Source organism: Onychostoma macrolepis, chromosome 02, assembly GCF_012432095.1.
Source record: "Onychostoma macrolepis isolate SWU-2019 chromosome 02, ASM1243209v1, whole genome shotgun sequence".
NCBI classification, from domain to species: domain Eukaryota; kingdom Metazoa; phylum Chordata; class Actinopteri; order Cypriniformes; family Cyprinidae; genus Onychostoma; species Onychostoma macrolepis.
The window spans coordinates 15,552,259-15,558,558 of NC_081156.1; the positions used below are offsets into that span (position 1 = coordinate 15,552,259).

A 6,300-nucleotide genomic window follows, 5' to 3' on the forward strand; every position below is an offset into this window, starting at 1 on the left:
TCTGCGTTCACGCCCCCTGCACAGGCTGGCGTACCAGATCCTTGGGTGGTCCCAGGACAAACTCCTCTCGCTGAGAGCAGTTCACATGCCTGGGCATCTCAGTGTGGGAGCAGACATCCCGTCGAGGCAGGGGCTGAGGCCCGGGGAATGGATGCTTCACCCTGAGGGGGTGAAGCACATTTGGAGTGTGTTTGGCCAGGCTCAGGTGGACCTCTTCGCTACTCGGGTAAGTATACAGCGCATGTCCCCTTTGGTACTCTCTAAATTCATCCAGCTCCACTGGGACTGGATGCCATGGTACAGACGTGGCCGAGGCTTCGTCTGTACATTTTTCCCCGATCGCTCTGCTCCCGGGAGTTCTGGCGAGAGTGCGCTGGCACGAGGTCAGTCTACTTCTGGTAGCACCGTTCTGGCCGGGCCGAGTATGGTTCTCGGACCTGATTTCTCTCCTCGACGGCTCTCCATGGGAGATTCCCGTCAGGAGGGATCTCCTCTCACAAGCGGGGTCTGTCACCCCGCCCGGAGCTGGAAGTTGTGGGTGTGGCCCCTGAGGGGGCACAGCCCATAGCTTCTGGTCTCCCAACCGAGGTTGTTGAGACCTTCCTCCAATCCAGAGCTCCCTCAGCGAGGAAACTATACGCCTTAAAGTGGAACTTTTCACTTCTTGGTGCGGAGACCGCCAGCTCGACCCAGTCAACTGCCCGACTGGTACAGTTCTGGAGTTCGTGCGGGCCTGTTCCTCCGCAGGGTTAACCCACTCCACCCTGAGGGTTTACGTGGCGGATATACTGGCCTACCGCGCCCTTCTCGGTGGCCTTTCAGTGGGTAGGCACCCCCTAGTTACATGCTTTCTCCACAACACAAGGGACTTGTACACCCTGAAGTGAAGTGTCACTTCATGGTGCAGAGGTTGCCAGCTCGACCCAGCCAACTGCCCGTTTGGTACAGTTCTGGAGTTTGTGCGGGCCTGTTCCTCCGCAGGGTTAACCCACTCCACCCTGAGGGTTTACGTGGCGGCTATACCGCCTACCGCGCCTTCTCGGTGACCTTCAGTGGGTAGACACCCCCTAGTACATGTTTCCTCCAGAGGCTGAGGCCTCCGGCCAGAGAGCGTTTGCTATGTGGTGGATCAGGATGCTATTCCATAGCCTCGAGTCCTCTGCTCTCCCCTCTTGGGGATCAAGACTCACTCTTCAGAAGTTGGCCTTCGGGACGCAGGCCCCGCTCACCTAGCCACCTGTGGCCTTTTTTCTCTCGCCCTAGCTGTGCTCCATCCACACTAGGCAGGGATTTGTCAGTCTGGCGGCATGGGGATCTCGTTCCCCTAGCGTTCTTGGACGCAGCTCGAGTTCCTGAAGAGGAACGTCTTAGGTTACGTATGTAACCCCAGTTCCTCGAGGGAACGAGACGCTGCGTCTCAAGGCCATACTTCCGGCATCCCTACGAGCGGTTGCTTCATTCCTGAAGACGTGCTTTTATGCCTCCTGGCCATTACGTCACCGGCCCGTGACGTCTCGCCCATCCTTTGGACAGATTACATTTGTATCAGAGCGTGGTCACGCTGGAGGCGTTCCTCTAGCGTTCTTGGACGCAGCGTCTCGTTCCCTCGAGGAACTGGGGTTACATACGTAACCTAAGACGTTTTCCATCGACAGTGTACACAACTACCACTTTGATGCTTCAAGAAGTTTATAAAGAGATCATAAAAGTAATCCAAATCAATCGAGTGGTTTAGTCAAAATTTTCTGAAGAGACTCAATCGCTTTATACAATGAACAGATTTCATTTTTTTTTTTTTTTTTTTCACATTTAAACACTGGTCAGGGATCATAAACAGAAAATTTGGACTAAACCACGTGATATGTATAGATTAGATCTCCTTATGAAGTATCAAAGTGGTAGTTGCGTGGACCATCAATCAAGGGACAGAAATCTTATATTCTATTACAATATCTTCCGTTGTGTTTTAAAGATGACGAAAGTCTTGGTTGAGTAAACGATGGAATTTTGATTTCTGAACTAACCCTGTAATAAAAGAATGTGGCCATATGCATCTTGTGCTTGTTCGCTTGTTCATCACCCAAGATGCATGCTAATGCCAGGTGTGAACAGAGCCACTGTGTGACTACACAGTAAGTTTAGCAGAATGGTTCCTGAGAGAGAGATTGTCATTATTTTTTATTTATTTATTTTCCAGGAAACCAAGTTCCTGGCTTTTCCCAAGACCTTCAAGGACACGATTGACCTCGGAATCAGCTGTAAAGGAGGATGAAACCGATGTTCAAGGTTAGACTATATTTCAGAATAAGATTATCTATATTCATTTATTATCTATATTCTGTATTCATGCATTTTTTGCTGAAGTGGTCATATCTGTTATTTAGAATGGGACAGCGATATTGCATCAATGTGTCTCCTTCATTTGATTCCACCATCACCACAAGGCTGCAAGGGACCTGGAGAAATGTCCTCCTATCAAGCTGAAAAACATCTTCAAAAAGGTACATTTCTGTCACTACCTATTGTCTGCCTCAAAATATTGCCAGATGTGTTATATATGAAAGACTAATAAAAATAAAATCAATTGGAGAGCTGACCTTAATTGTTATTTTTGTCTTTGATCTGCAGGCACTAACCAGAAGAACACCTTGTAGAGACCACACAGCCATACCTGCTCGCTGATGGGACAACGAGGAACCGTGTTCATGGATGCTACACAACTGTCGACAAGTATCTTGCTGCAGTCTTGTTCAAATCTACCTGTCATATTTGTTAATGTCTAGGTAAATTTGATGATTTTATGTGTTTTATCAACTGTTTTGTTTCCGTGCAACACTTAATGAATGTGACTGACTAATTAACCTCTACACATCTGGTATATGCTTTAAAGTTGCCACTTTGCCCATTTGTTAAATAAATGTTGGAATTTGTACATCTTGTCTCATCAGACTCTTGATTTTATGTCTAATCTTGTACATTAACACCATACAATAGCATTTTTATTTTTGCACTGAAAAGAATACTTTTTTAATAACACTTAAAACAACACCAGGGTGTTAAATACCCCAGAGTGTAAAATTTGAACAATTTTTCTACACTATAAGGTGCTATATTAACACAAATTCAACACTATGAATGGTGTACTTTTAACACTAGACAGATTGGGACCATATATGATCTTTAGAAGTGTTAAACTGACACTGCGTTTTTTACTGTGTAGTTTATTATCCTATTATGCGGGGCAATAATTTAATGTAATTTAATAATAAAAGTAATCTAATAATAATAGGCCTAATAATAATAAGAATGTAACAGGCCTACATTAATTGGAAATGCTAAATCCTCTTAATATTGCCAATTTTTGATGCTTTTGACAATATCTCTGGCTATCATCTACACATGATACGATGCAAATCAGCACGGGGAGGTTATCACCCCGCAATATGTGCCCGTGTGGAAATAGTTTTATGAATTGTCGGCACTATCTATTGTAAATGGTTAGAATTTACCATGTTTTCCTAACAGTTGGCATTGGGAGTGACTGACACTTGATGGTCAGACAAAAATTACTAGATATGTGTAAAATTAAATAAATAAAGATAACTTGTAAGTAAATAAAATAAAACAACAAATCCCAACTTTCTCTCTTTTCTATATTCATTCATAAATTATATTACTTTGTAAGTGTCATATTTGGCAGTGCATTAGAAGTTATATGACTAATAACAGTGAGAAGTTTAATAGCACAGGTAAAAAGTTAAATATGCCTTTTTCGAAGCTGCTGTATACAAAAAAAACTGATAGCTAGAGTTAGGTGTTCATTACTTTCTCTAAATTTAATTCGTTTTATTTTAGCACCCCCATTGAACTGTTAAGCACCCCCAACGAAAAAATCCTGGAGCCGCCACTGCGGGTCCCCGGGGATCCAGCCCACACGTCACGGCCAGGAGTGCCGTTTTTAGTCTTGTTCTGCCCACAGGAGCAGTTTTAATCTAACCCTGTCTTGTCTTGTCCATGGAGACTCGTCGAGGGCAGGCGGCTCCTTTAGTCGTGGCCACTGCCCCTCCTGACGTGGAAGTGGAGGCGGTTGCTGAGGGACCCTGTGAGGGCCCCTGACCCCTTGTCATGCCCAGAAGAAGCCTCAGCTTCCAAGCTAGCCCTGGAGGGATTCCTGTTCCTGTCTGTTTAGCCCTTTCCTGTCCTGTCCAGTGGGTTTGGCCAGTGTCCTGTCCTGTTCGTTAAGCTCCTGATACCCCCTAGATTCCCCAAGGACATTTTTTTTGGGGGGGCGGCCAAGAACCACCCGCCATGGCCGCCTGAGCTCCTAGCCCTGCCATGGCCTCCGTCTGTCCTGAGGGGCCTCCAGAGTGCCCTCCCCTCCCTGGTGGAACTGTTACGGCACGGTCGCGCCTTCCGGGAGAGGGTAGTCATGTCAGTCCTCTGTCGTGTGTGTCATGTGTTCCTGCCTCTTGTTTCCTTATTTGGTCATGTTCCTGTCCTTGTTAAGTGTGATTATTAAAGTCTTGTCCAGCTGTGTTTTAGTCATTATCAGTAATTGTCATGTGTATTTAGTTTCTGCCTGTTTAGTTAGGTTTTTGTCTGGTCTACTCGTTATTCCCGGTGTTCCTGTCTGTGTTAACTTGCCTTGTCTTGCCCTGTCCTGATGCCATTAAAGACTATTATTTTGAAGTTTATGCTCGTCTGCGTGTTCCTCGTTCCTCCCTGCTGTGTGCACCGTAACTCCAAAAAAACCTCATATTTTTGTTTTAAATAGAATTTTTAATGTAATATGTCCGCTTAAATGTTGACAAGCATCATACAACATAAATTGCTCCCACATTTGCAGCAGAAAGACAATGCTGGCCATGCAGATATCTTGACCCAGAAACAAGGAGACCAAATGATAAAGAAACAAAACCAAAATATTTAATTTAAGGCAATGTGTTTTTTATTTATTTTTTTTATGTGTAATTTAACTTCAAATGTGTTAGACTTCAAACCCATCACACCTTGTCACATTAATATTTTTAGAAAAAAATAAGGACTATTAAGAACAAAATTATTTCTTGCTAATTATCATCTGACATGTTAATGGCTAAAACAATGAAATTGTGGTTTTAGTTAATTTTAAAATAAAAATATTTTTGACAAATATAAAGAGACCGTAGAGACACAATTTGTGTATTTTTAGTTTCAGTCTTATACAAATTTGAAAATTAAGATAAATGTTACATTTTTTATCATTAAATTGTTATCAGGGACACATGAACAGCAGGTACATGTTTGTTTTATAACAATTTCTGTGAAAAATCCTTTTTAAACCAATCCTATTTTGTCCATTATGGGAAAAAAATGTGTCTAAAGCTGAAAAAATAAAATAAAATAAAAGGTCTTTAATGTCTGAAGTGGTTGAAAATATGATTTTTTGGAGGTTTGATATGTGCCTAATGATGTGGGGTATTTAGAAGTTGAATAACATGTTTGAAAATGTGTATATTCCAAGTTGAAATTTTACAGAATCCCAGGAATGACCCACTACATTGTAGCAACATGCAAGATAAAAAAAAAAGAGTACAACTACTTAATGTGACCTTAACAAAAATGGTAGTGTTGGTAAAACCATTGAGCTGCATAATGTACCATGATATTGAAAGTGCCATGGTACTTTGGATCTTACCATGGTATTCTTTTCTACTGTTTCTACTGTTTACTTCGCACAATTACATGACTTTTCAATGCAAACAAACAAGATTATGACTTTTTAGTCATACACAGGTGTGGATCCTCTTTATTCAGAAGACAAACAACTTCAATGCTTCAACGTACTGTTTTAGAGGCTTTGAAGCTGCTGGGTGGAGCTGCATATGCTAGTTGCTATGGGGGATGTTAATATTTCCTTGTGGACCAGTGGAATAGGTCATGCGATTACAAAAAAAATCTGTAAGTTCGCTTCATATCAACGCCCTAAATGACAGCTTTTTGACACAGTCATCTTTTTGTGGTATGATGTTGTTCACTTGAAGCAAATATTCAGTAAGGTTTCCTTATATCAAACCAAAGTGTCAGAGATTTACATAGGTCAAGTGATTAAACATCAGTAATGTTATTTTTAAAGCAGAAATAAAATAATAATAATAATAATAAAAATAAAAAAAACTTAAATGAACATTAGATATTGGCAATTAAGTGTAATAAGTATAGGATAATTACTCAAACTGAAAGAAAACAAACTAAAATATGAAAAAAAAAAAATTATAAAACATATTAAAACACTCAAATGAAATTGAAAACATAAAAATA

At 41.7% G+C, this 6,300-nt stretch overlaps 1 long non-coding RNA gene across 1 annotated transcript; it reads left to right on the plus strand.

The window, feature by feature from the left end:
• Positions 1-1,808: 1,808 nt before the first annotated feature.
• LOC131552712 (uncharacterized) lies at positions 1,809-2,898 on the plus strand. The gene is made up of 3 exons (XR_009274038.1): positions 1,809-2,286; positions 2,385-2,501; positions 2,629-2,898. It is a non-coding gene; the product is annotated as an uncharacterized LOC131552712 (long non-coding RNA).
• Positions 2,899-6,300: the final 3,402 nt, after the last annotated feature.